The sequence below is a fragment of the Ischnura elegans genome, chromosome 6 (assembly GCF_921293095.1).
Source record: "Ischnura elegans chromosome 6, ioIscEleg1.1, whole genome shotgun sequence".
Taxonomy (NCBI): Eukaryota; Metazoa; Arthropoda; class Insecta; order Odonata; family Coenagrionidae; genus Ischnura; species Ischnura elegans.
Genome location: NC_060251.1, coordinates 65,151,579 through 65,165,089, shown reverse-complemented (window position 1 = coordinate 65,165,089; position 13,511 = coordinate 65,151,579). Strand labels below are relative to the sequence as shown.

The window sequence follows — 13,511 nt, the reverse complement described above, 5'->3', positions numbered from 1 at the left end:
TGGCGTGATTTGAAGGCTGACAACATATTACAAGTTAGTAATTCCTGTTATTATTAATTAAATTCTTAATTTATTCTCACCTGTAAATTAGCAAACTTAAAAAATCATTAACGAGCAATATCTGCCATATAAATAAAATTTATATGAATTATTCCTCAGTGTTGGTACTTTCCACAAGAATATTCTTTCTAATAAAGTCATACTAAATAGAAAATATTTGAAAACCTAGCAATTTAAAATCCAAACGCTCGTCAGCAATCGAATGATACTTCTTCGCCTCCAAGCATATTTCCGTGCACTAGTGCAGATTTTGGGAGATAATGTTAGCGTAATATGATCCTACAAGATTTCAGCGTAGATTTTTCCTTTTTCTTGATTTGTGGTCGCCAGAGATCAGTGACGAAAATGTCTTCTTGGAGACTTCAACGCCCTCGCCACTGGCCATATCCAGCTGAACCATGAAGAGATTTGATCTTCTTGTGGCACTTGTCTTGGAGGTATTATTTGATCAGTCCTTTCACATGCACATGATGAGCATTAGGAGGGAGAACCTACCGAGGCGGGATCCGAACCCGCGACCTCATATGTGTAAGGAAAGGACTTTATCCCGGTGTCTCGGAGGCCGGCGAATATTTTATATGCGGTTGAAATTATTACAAATACGGAATATAAATCCAAGCATTTTAAGTTATTCGGGTTTAATATGGTCATTGAGTGTCTAATACAATTCCTTTATCTGTAATACTTTTTAATTGGGCAAAGGAATGATTGGATAGGCTATATTGTAGGTACTCAATATTCATCTTCCGAGTCAATTTCACTTTCCTAAAATTAAAGTTAAATAATTAGATTTGCAGATTCAGTGAAGTAAACCTCCATGAAATTCTATAAAAACTACCTTATTGATGAAGCTTTTTTGACTTCTAACTGTTGTGTAGCTGCTTCCAAATTGAGCCACTCTGGATATGGTACTATGAACGATCTAGGATGCATCTCTGTACGATGGTGTGGGATCAATAGATGGGGAAGATGAATATTGGTAGAACGTTTATTGTAAATTTCTTTTAAGGCAAATTCGTTGAACAAAAATGTTAATAAACGAAGATACTCCGTTATAAGTACGAATATATGTATAAGTATACGAACAAGTCTACTTTATAAATATGCGGTACTCTGTGACAAATTCAGGAGCCCATCTACTTGGACAAGGACTGTTTTACCCCCCTCCGCCATGCCTGTTATCTGTCCCCGTAAAACTAGGCTCAACCGAATGTTCCTATGCTCTTCCATAGCTCAGAAGTTCAAGATTGGTTCTGAATCATCGAGGAAGCTGTTTGTGAATAAAATTATTTTTTTTAGTTCGCTGTTACATGGCTTACGGTTCCTAGTCCAGTGCCCATGATTACCTCTTCAATCCTATAATTTTCATTCATAAGCGATTCGAGATGTGGAGAAGTGTTTAGAGCGTTAAGTTGCTGAGATGAAGTCTCAGGTTCGCTCCTCCAGTGAGGATATTTTTTTACCCTTGCTATATATTTGCATTGACTCATAATTATTAATCACTATTTACTAATACTTTATTATGAGTTTTAATTTATTTGTATGCCAACATTTGAATACTAGTACGATTCGTGTTTCCATGATTATCACAAGAAACCTATTGTCTAATCATGTATTAGTGTTCCACTGATAACTTGCTGACGTGGTGTGCGCGTTGATTTACCATTTGGACCGTGGTTCTAATTTATTTAAGTATACCGGGACTAGCCACGGTGATAACTTTTACGGAGTCACCCGCAATGCACAAATTGTGCGGAAAATCAACAGAGGAAAAATCATTCGCCTTGACCGGTTAAGCTACTGAGGCGTCATTCTCCGTGGTTCTAATGTTAGGGTAGACAAAATTTTTAAAGAAATATTTTTTCAAGTGAGGAAAAACTTGGAATTCTAAAGGAAATAATAAGAATTAAGATTATTTATTAACTTATTGAAGAGAAGAATTGAGAATATTTTATAACGTTTGTTTGCAAATACGACTAAAAAGAGTATAGGACTGCCATGGAATGGTGAAAAGTGTTCTAATTGGTTAAGGATGTGGAAGTAGACGCCATGGATCTTAAAATTATGTCAGAAAGATGTTCTAAAAAAAATTCTAAGTATTGGATGAATCCGTTTTGAGAGATAAGCTTGATCGTTGGATCTTTGCATTAATTGAAAATCAGCGCGAAGCCCAAGCGAAATTGTATCTGTTGATTATGAAGGCTATTTGTGCCATAAAACAACGGTGACGTCATATGATGGCACTCGTAAAGTAAATTAACCAATAACGATGATCACAAAATGCATACACTCCACTTAGGTGCAAATAATTCGTTGCCAAGTACGAAGCTCTCTGAATAAATGGAGCCTTTCTCTCTGTACAAAATCATTATTAAGGAAAATCATTTGCGAATGTCATATGAATATCATATGAATATATTTTACTGGCTCTTAAAATTATTAATGTTTGTAAATGCACCTTGAGCCATTACTTATAAGACTCAGAAGGAAAAGAATACACTCAAATATTGACAAATATTTTAAATTATTAATACAAATTCGAGTTAGTGAAAAATAAGGTGAAATCTATGATTCAAAGCAATGCTTATGTCATTAGTTGCAGATATCACTATTATCCAGTAAATTATTAGATATTGCCGATTACTTTCTGATGATAAATCGTTGCGACTTTTATAAATTGTGAACAAATTCTCCCCTCTCTGCGTGAAATAAGTGACTTGCACGCAGTCACGCGCACGGGTGCAAATTTATGTACACCAAGGATAGAGTTCGTCGTTAAAAATATTTGGCTTAGCCAGGATTCGAACCAGTATTTCCCTTATAATCCATCCTGAAGTTCGCTCCTTGAAGATGGCTTGGTGGTGGATGGGGGCATCGATTAATTACGTGAGGGGTTTAGGATGGGGGAGAGGGTCAAGCCGATTCTCTTACTATCTCACGTGGGAAGAGAGGGGAACCTGGCAAGTATCACGTAATTTTTTCCCCGCAAGAAACAGTGAAAAAATGCGATTTTAGTTATCTTAGATACTAGTCTTAACTAATGTTAAATAAAAGTAATGAAAGAATGTTATTTTTAATTAATTAAATATTGATATAATGCAATAATTAATTAATATAATGCAATGTAGCATACGTTAACGTATTTACACGGAAAATACGTATTTTTAAACAGTCTCAAGTGATACAAGAGGGAGGGAAAGTTGAGACAAATCTCACGATATCTCACTAAGGGGGGTGTGGGATCCAAAAATTATCAAAATCAACTCACGTAATTAATGCACACCACTCAATTGGCTGGCACGCCTGAACGGCAATCGGAGACCCGGGTTCGAATCCCGGCTAAGGCAAATATTTTCTTCATGAAGAACTTCGTCCTTCGAGATACTGGTTAAGCCGAATATTTTTAATGGAGAACTTCATCCTTGGTGTATATAAATTTGTGACCTCGCGCAAGACTGCGTGTAAAGTCACTTGCTTCACGCAGAGAGGGGAAAATTTGTACACGACTTTTATTAAATCCGCAACGAATTATCATCAGATAGTAATCGGTAGTAATACTTTACTCGGTAATAGTGATATCTGCAACTGATAACATTAGCATTGCTTGAAATCATAGATTTCACCTCATTTTTCAACGACTCGAATTCGTTTCAATAATTTTAAATATTTTTCACATATTTGAGTTTATTCTTTTTCTTCTGAGCCATTGTGTTGCGGTAGAATGAGGGAGGAGAATTTATATACGGGGTATATTAATTCTCCTCCTTCGTTCTACCGCCTTACCCCTCACCATTACATTTCACCTTACCCCTCCCATCCTACCCCACCTTCCCCTCCCTCTCTTATCTGCTGGAGGAAGGGGAAAAGGGCTCGCGATCAACCCAATCCAGTCGCGTGCCGCTCTTCGCCCAAGGAGGTCGACTCGACGACTGCCAGCGTGATCTACTCGCTGCGAAAGATCGGAGAAGGGAGAGGCTTTGGGTCAAACCGTCAAAAGTGACGGTTATTCCTCCTACCTTTCGGCGGAATCGGACTTGCTCTCAGCCCACTGGGCGAGACGACTCCCCATTTAAACGTGCCCATCTTATTGCCAAGTTGCTCTCCGCATCTGGCCGTGGTTGTGTTTTTCCGCTGTGCTTTAGTGTGCCTTTGTGATCGAGCGTTGAAGTCGATCTTATATTCTGCGTTAACAGCTGAGGGATATCTGAGTTTCGTTGTACTCGGCGGCGGATATACCTTTTCTGCGGTGAAAGGAAGGCTCCAGGTGCATTCAGCCGAAGGTGAGTACCAAAAAGCTCACCTCTTTTGCCGGATTAGATTTTTGCGCCGAACAGAGAATTCGATGGCGGGGGCGCTCCAGCTTCCACGCCCTACTTTGCGAATTTTTCGCTGTCTTATGATACTTAGGGAGGACAGCTGAGTGCGTGGCTTATTTACCCAGAGTCCAAGGTTTAATTCCCCGGCTAGGTCTTCTGACGACTTAAAATTCTGACAACTTGAAGTGCGAGGTGTCATAGGGAAATGCATTGGTCCCTCTAACTTGTAATAATGAAATTCACGCGCTTACTGCTGTTACTTTTTTTCGACGCGAAATTTTGTTCCCGCCGGAAGACACTGGTTATAAGTGTAAATGAATAAAAAGACTTAAACTGAGATCGATCAGCACTGCTTTTTAAAAATGATGTATTATCTTGAAAAACATCACGTAAGGTTGTTTTTTTTGCCGAGTGCATAAAATTTTTTGGTCGTCAACCAACAAGTACTCAATAGCAATAAAGAAATTACCGTGAGAACACAAATGAAATAACAAGTATCAACAATGACTTCGTCTTGGGTGAGTTCTAGCCTCACCTACCCACACCAATTTTCGGGTTGAAGCACGAAGTGAGTGAGTGTCTGAGATTATAGAGAGGAATAAAATATACCGGTTGCCTAAGCTTGATAAGGAATCAGCTAGTGAGGAAATATAGGTAAGTTTTGGGGCAGGGTTAGGTAAAAACAAGCATTTAAACCAAATTTCTGTCATCGGAGGGAGGACAAAAACTGGGTTACGTGGTTGGAGGAAGATGGGGAGCGGAAGAAGGTGGAATGGTAAACAAACACAAAACCTTGGCATTAGTCATACAACTACGTCCAAGATTGGGAAAAACCATCATATACCATGTCATTGACTTAGGTTTCACGTTTTATTCGTATTTACAATTGTTCCCAAAGGTCCACATCTTTTGCGAGGACACAACTTGAATTGCAAACTAAGAAAATATTAGAGGATCTATGGTTTAACTCTCTAGAACTCAGTTTTCAGACGGAAACGCATGTGGATTGTGATTACAATTGCGGGGAGACAACATTTATTAACTGATATTGACCTGATGCGTAAAAAAACGCGTGGGCCCGGATGTCATGAAATACCACGTCAGTAACTAAATTTTTATATTTTTTCGCATTTACAACTATTTCCAATGGTCAAGTCTCTTGGCCTTATTTTCTTTACGAAGAACTTCAAGCACGATGTCACTACTATGTCCCGTGTCAGATAGATTCTTCGCATAGTACGATGTTACCTGACGCCTAATTCGTCTGATGTCATTCGCTCTTACTCTGAAATATCTCCCGGCTTTCTTGACTAGTGCGCGCTTAGTCAAAATCCTCTTACTCCGCCTTATTGCTTTCAGCTGGGAAAATAACACACGCCGAAGATTTTGATTTATCATTAATAAGAATATAATTTTATTACTCCTTAAACCTTTATTAATAATGTAGTTACAAAACCAGGTTGGAGTTTTAGGTGACCCTAGTGGATTTTGCCTGTTGGTGGGATCGTCTTGAGAAAAAAATCGTAATATTTTTTATATTAGAATGAAAATAATACACAAATAAAACTATGATACTTTAAATAAAAAAATTAAAATACCGTAGATACAAAACCAGGTTGGAGCTTTAGGTGACTTGAGTAAATTTAGCGCCGTGCTGTTGATCGTAGTTACCTGCGTATCTTAAAACCTAAATGTACAACTGCAATAACAATGTTTAGCCTCTGAAACCGGTAATGCCTGCGTAGCCCTCATCTGTCATGTGTCTCGGGGGGAATGAGTCCACGCGCCGACTGTGACGTGCTCTCTTCGCGGCGAGAGATCGGAGGGGAGCTCATGCCTCGCGAGAATGGCATATGCCTTGTCTACACTACACACTTAACTTAAGTGACTTCACTTAAATATAATCTTAAATGTGGTGCGGTAGCTACACTTGAGCTTTAAGTCGACTTCAGCACCGTGATTGTCTATATCGGGAAACAGTTATGTTGACAGATGAAGGTCTAGGAGAGCAATTAGTGATTCTTTGATCCAAAGCGACTGTTATTTGAAATAAACTTCCAAACTCCTTGAATTAACCATTTTGGATTCAGAAGGTTAAAAGGAAAGACCGATTTCAGTTCCTGAGGGAACGCCATATGGCGAGAGGTGATGGAGCCAGAGGAATTTAGAATTACTGAGCGTGACTTCGTGGAATGACATATTCATAACGTAAACAAAAACACTTATTGCTAGTCAAATTCCACTGCTTTATTAAAACCATTGATGTTCAATTTCAACCATTAATTCCTCCCACGTCCAATGAAATCGCCACATCTTATCTCCCTCGGCATCCCTAGGACTAACATTAAAGCCCTATGCAATAGTTTCAATAACAGTGTGTGGGAAGTTACTGAGTGCATTCGTTTACGTTATTTTCGATTATGACACCATGGAAAATAAACTGTTTTACCGGATCCTCTGCCGTCGTCTCATTGTCAGTCTTAAAATTCCTTAAAACGTTTCTAAGTTTTATAAATCGAGTTTCACCGTGAGCAACAGGCATAGCAATTAGTTTTCACAGAAATAAAACCAACAATAAGATGAGAAACACTACAAAATAAATTCGTCGAATTAATATCCCCAACACTAGAAATTAACTAACGAAATAGAACGCTCAATAACCACATCATACAATACAGCACAACTTAGAACATAATCAACGGGATGATGTGAGATGGGTATTTATGTGCCATTTACAACACATGAAGAGCTTCAACCGTGCGGAAACAGTTGCCTACGCAATTTAAGTTGGGTTCTAAGATGACTTAAGTGGAGGTGTACTTAAATGAAGCTGGTGACACCTACACTACCAACTTAAATACAGAGCCAACTTAAGTAGTCACTTAAGTTACTAGTGTAGACCCGGCAATAGCAGCTGTGGGTGGAGGACTGACGAGAGAGTATCCTGGGACGAAAAGGTGAGAGAAAGGTGCAACCGTTAGGCCGCAAGCGTATGGGATGCAGCACCAAAAGATTTTATATTTAACCTCCTGATACGTATAAATCAATGTATCGGGAAAAAACTTTTGGATTTAGAGATTATTTCTTTATTTAACTATCAATCCTCCCGAAAACTTTGTTTCTGTCCTATAAATTTTGTCAGTGGCAAGACTTTTGAGCCGAGCATCCCGCGTGATGGTCCCTGGATGTAGCTCTCGTTCATATTCGGTATTCGGGAGCTATTTTGGAGATCGGGTTGGTCTGGTGGCTAGGGTGTTGGCTTCTCACCCCGTGGGATCGGGTTCAAATCTCATCGGTGTTGGAGAATATTCAGAGACTGCCCGACACCTGCATGAATTTTGTGCGGATGATTTCAAGCGCAGTACTCCGTCCGTCGGATGTCCGTCTGTGATGTGAGTGAAAACAGTGAAAACCTTAGGGACACTGTGCAGTGGTTGGACAACTTGTCTGTGGCGGTCGAACTAAATAACGCTGCAGCTAAATGATTCCGGATTACGAAATCACCGCAATCCAGCATACATAATCTCCGCAGCCTTGCAATCCGTAATCGTGGACTGAAATGATGGGTGTTTTACTATTCAATACATCTGAAGAATGTGCGAGTTGCCTTCAACAGCTAACTTCATGTATTCATCCTTCGTTATCATAACATCTTTTTTAATTTTTTTTCATCAAAACCGAGTAGACGCCTTTGGATATTCTTGGACGCCTACTTCGGTATTTTGCGTTGCATAATGTATAATGCATATAAGGGAATAGTTTATTTTATTTTGAGTGAAAGGCGTTGAAAATGTCTTCATTTTACGATAAGAGTAATCGTTTCCAATGAGAAGTCGGGGTATTAAACAAAGATTTTGTACAATAGAAAGAATATAGGAACGTAGATTGTTCGGCAAAAACATCAGAGGGGCTGGACCGACCATGATGTGATTGCATGTTACTCAGTGAATCGCGGAAAACACTGACACGGCTAATGTAGTCTCTTACTCATGTTCCGCCGTAAAAATATTTTTTATACCGATGAAGGATTATAAATTGGGGAAATAGTCCATAGGCCTGAATAGCTCGCGCGTGCTCTCAGCTCGTAGAACTGTTTTATATTCTTAGGAACCAAGATAGGAAAATAATAGGGTATTAATTATTTTAGCATGGGAAATTTTGAATTAAGGTCATTCGATATAGCTTATGATTGGAATTCTTCAAAGGCCTTCTCATGAGTATCATGCCGGAGTTTCTCTAAGAAACAAAATGACGCTCTTACTTGAAATATTGCTCACTATTATCCGAGGCTGGCGACACTGACTTTCAATACATGGAGTTTAAAGTTAATTCAATATTATTGCATGCTTCGAATGGTAAAAATATACTTTTAGCGCTAATGAAAATATTATGCAATTCGCATACGATAGGTATTTTTATCTGAAAACTTTCTTCAGTCATACGCACGATTTATAATTAAAGTGTGGAGAAATGTGATTTAATCTGTACTTTATCGACTGGCATATATTCGTTTAAGCTGTTGAATAAGATGGTTAGAATATTTCTGTAAGTACCAATCCAAGATTGTGCGAAATACATTTTATTTATTTTATTAAAAAGTTTTGGTGCGGACTAAGCGTACTTCTGCTAATGCTCTCGTCACATTTCTTTCACAAAAGCGTCAACTTTGTTGGTATATGCATATTAACATATGTGCAATTTCACATATTAAGTTCTAGTTGTTGCCATGTGCATAGTTGACTTTGTTGATTGTTATATATATGAGTTTCAGTATGTGAATTTTCATCAAAGAGAATACATGTTCGTTTAACATTGAAGTTAAACATTAATTTCCATCCGCCTTAAATTCTACCCACTACAACAAACTTAACAGGTATTCAATAGTGGAAAGGTTTTTAGAACTGTACTGATTTACTCCATTTTACGTTCCCTTTTGAAATTTTCTAAGTAAAACGTATTCCTAAACTCACCTCATAATAACTCACATTCTTTGAAAAGTGTTGAAAATATTATTGCTAACATTTACGGCCGCCAAGAATAATGAAAGTGTCACAATAAAGTAGTAAAGTGCTGGATACCTTTTATGTTGGAGGCTGAGAACCTTTTTTTTCTTTATGACTATAGCCATCAGTTTTGCGTTGAGTACCTTGAAGGTCAGTACGGAGTTGGCTCACCACAGCATTAAATTCGAGGAAAGCATTTTGTGATTATCATCATCATCATTCTTTGGTGTTCTGTGAAACCTTAGTCCTAAAATAGTGATCGCTTAAAGCAATGATTTATTAATGGTAGAGTATTGGTGTCACTGGTTTATGGCAATTTACCGGTGTTAATGTGTGTGATTTAATTATAAGAAAGACTTGAGGGTTCTGTGATTAAAAAGATTTTTTTAAATTTTAGTTCAAATGATTTTGCGGTTAAAATATTACTGAAGATTCATTGCAACCATCCCATTCGAGTCGAGTGAGTTTTTTCTTCGCGAACTCAGTCTTCGATGCGCTGAAGTTTTCTATTCTATGCGCTTTTGGTGGATAGCGACTTTTTAGAATTAGTTTTTGCAGTTAGGACTTACGGCCAATATTGCTTGGGTGTCTTTATTTTAATTGCCAAACGTTTTTGGGAATTTGAGACGTAGAGAATTGATGTCATCACGAGCAATGAATCATAGCAGATGCTTGCAGATGCTTTATAGTGTTCATTTCGATGATTAGTTTCGTTACCAAACTTGACTGATTGATCTTTCAATTTCACGAAAGGCATACCGACGTTTCGTATATCGTAGAGCACAGAATTTGCGACGGGCGAGGAACGACTCCCCCTCGATGAGTTAAATTCAAACACATGTGTTTCTCCTGGGGTAAACTCTACCCTTAATTGCTCAAACCAGTCTCTAGTTGAATCTTGAGAATGGATTTATCACGAAAATGGATAATTATCAGGATTATAATGAAGTTTCGTGGAAGGCATTCCATTCACCATCGTTGAATTTTATTTATTTTCTAACCTTTTTAATGCCTTCCACAATATTGAATTTGTACTGCCCTACGAAACCACGGAATAGGCCTGCGGCCTATTCTGGTCACTTTGCCAGTTCTTACGATTTTTGTTAAACCCTCTCCTTCCCTCCGTTGTTGAGGAAATAATTCACGAAATAGTAAAAATGCACGATTTGGCCAAAATTAAAAGTGCTCCGATCGGTATGAAAATTGGTTTTCCGACGTACACGGAGTCTAGATTCGAAGATGACCTTAGGAAATTGATTTTTTGCCCCCAAATGCTTAATAAGTGGAGGCATAGACGCAGTTGGCAGCCCTATAATATATGGAAACTTAGGCGTTTTGACAATTTTTCCTAGGTTTTCAGACGATTTTAGAGGGGGTCGATTGTATGACTTTGTGTCGAATCTCATCTCTTTAACCTCAAAATATTTGTATGAATCGGTCAGTTGCAGGAGGTGGGTTTTAAATCTTAGATCTGCGATTATAAATTTTTGTTAACATCCCTAATTACGTTTTATTTCCACCAATGACGTTATGGCAAAATTAGCAGATCCGGAACGCACTTTCTTCTTACTTTTTTAGAAGTAAAATATTACTCTTGTGTATTTCATTACAAGTTATTATTCACATTTTATTATGTTTTTTTGGTATGGGAAATTTTGAGGCAACAAAATTGATAAAAGTGTTATGTGACTATTACGTCTTTTGCTGTATATGTTACCAAATTATAATCAGTGCAGGAACGGCGACATAACTGATTTCCACGTTAATTGAGATAGCTCGGCTTGTCAGCGACGTCTCTTTTAAACCCACGTTTCCGCTCGGTGAGTGACAGCACATAGATTGGCAGCGCAGCAGAAGACCGATTGAAGAGTCCTCTGTAGTAAAATTCGTGATATTTACTTTTCTGGGTTGAGGAGTGAATGAATCCAGCCGGTGCGGAAGTATATCAGGTCGAAGGCTTGGGTGTGGTCCTCCATGAGGCGCACGGGCCGATGGAACGACAAGGTCAGCCAATGCCTCGGCCGGCGGCACGGCAAGGGCCGCGTAACCTTCAGCCCGTCGCTCGCGGAGTCAAATGGCATCCAAGTAGGGAATACCGACGGACTAAAACGAGAGATATCTAGTCTGACGAGAGAGGTCTAATCAGTGTTTCCACCCGTAGCGCTCGTTGAACGGTGCGCTAGAATGGAATTGCCCACTTCCCATTCCGCGTCCAACCGTTCGCGTCTAGGGATCCTTCTCAGTAATCACCCTGGCGATTCTAGCATTGATTGAATGCAAACCTTTATTGCCATTTATCTGCTTTACATTTGTTGTAATACTGGATTCGCAGGTTAAATTTTGTGAAGTGATGCCCCGCATAGAGCCGGATTTACCGTAAAGCAAAATAGGCACGTGCCTTGGGGCGTCGAAGTCCAAGGGGCTCCTTTAAGGGCGGCAGTTCATTAAGTTACAGCAGTAGGTAATGTTTTTATATTTGAAGTTACTCTTCTTTTTTGCTGTATGAATTAAGGCTAGGCATTATTTTTAAAAGGGGTATTCATAAAGTGTTTTAGCTGCATAAAAGTTAAACTGTTCCATGTAATTTTACTCCAAGCTGTTTTTCTTAATCGATTTGTCTATATTTTCCCTGCGCATTCAAGCATAAACTTATGCTGTCGGTCATATAGTTTATTCCTTTTTTCCGAACCTTACCTCATGCGAGTGGCTATGCCTTATCATAAAAATCGGGGAGGGGAGGCTCAAGTGAGGAGGGGCGCTCAATGGAGAGGTGCTTATAGCGTAACTTTGGGTAACTCCGGCCCTGGCCCCTCGTGAGCTGGTTGTATAGAAACTGTTCTGATTACCTATAGAATTACAAATAGTGACTCCGAGGAGTGTTATGAGGTTAGTCCGCAATTTATCCCGCGTATACTTTTAAATGTCAAAACGTGTGGGAGAACCGTTAAACGGCCTTCAGCATTCCTACATTAGCAGATATAAATCCCTACTCCATCAATGCTCACGTGTAAAAAGTGAAAGTATATGTGTATTTGCTGTAGCATGTTAAAATATGAGTTGCCACCAAATGTTGCATTGGCGGAACAATGGTTTCCATTCGGAGTGGTGAATATAGCAACAGCAACACTCCAATTAATTTGTCTCCGGACAACGTGGGGAGATTTTTCTGCATGCGCAGGATCTCAGGCAACATTACCCGACAACATGTTGCCGACGATTATCGCCTTTATGGACATAAAGCAATGCGTAACTTATGATCAATTGACCCTGTTACACAGAAACGGCTCTCATTACATACGGCGCATGAAGACCAGGAATACGTCATCGCTAGGATTTAACGAAGCTAGCCGCAAGGGTTTGAGGGAATCTCCGTAAGGAAAGCGGTAACTTATATAAAAAACTTGCTGGCATAAACATGTCCAGAAGGGGCTTGAAGACTTTGAGACCTGCTGAAAATCTAATGGACTCTCATGGTTGTTATGGCAACACTTACAATAGTCATTATAATAATACACATCAAGGATGATAAATGAGGTGGTTTTCTAAAGGATTGGTAAAGAAAAGGAAATGTGGAGCACTATATGTCTTATAAATTATAGACAAATCAAAAGAAAATTCCCCTGGTGAAGGCTCTGGAAACAAAGGTAGTTTGGTCAGATACAGGAGGACAAAAGGGAGAAGAATACCCGGGAAAATAAGGTACTAGCTTGAGAAATTAAGGGTTTTAGACTATTTAAGTGTTGCCATTTCAATATTTTTATTGATGATGACACAATAATGGAGACTAAGTTGAGTAGTGGCTATCATAAGAGCGTACTCGCAATTATTTATAAACTCGAGTCCTTACCATACCATTACCCACCGATCTTAGGTTTGAAGTAATATGCATGAATTGATGAATGAATGAGCATACTATTATTCAGTGAATTCAGTTCCACCTTGACTTACTTGACTGAATTCCTTTATTCCCTTGGGGGACGTAGGGCTGAAACAAAGGATCTCCATCGCTCACGGTTCTGGGCCATCTGCTTTATTTCTCCCCTGCTCTAGCCTTCTTATTTAAATTATTTTTCCGTGGACCTCCTCTGGTCTACCTCTTTTTTCTTTTTCCTTCGGGGTTTCACTCTAAGGC

At 39.0% G+C, this 13,511-nt stretch overlaps 1 protein-coding gene across 1 annotated transcript in view; it reads left to right on the top strand.

Moving 5' to 3' along the window:
- Positions 1-3,937: 3,937 nt before the first annotated feature.
- The window catches only part of LOC124160900 (sialin-like), a 49,385-nt gene continuing 39,811 nt past the window's right edge, over positions 3,938-13,511 (top strand). The window contains exon 1 of the mRNA XM_046537017.1: positions 3,938-4,340. The gene's annotated coding sequence lies outside the window, so the exon portion shown is untranslated. The remainder of the gene's footprint in view (positions 4,341-13,511) is intronic.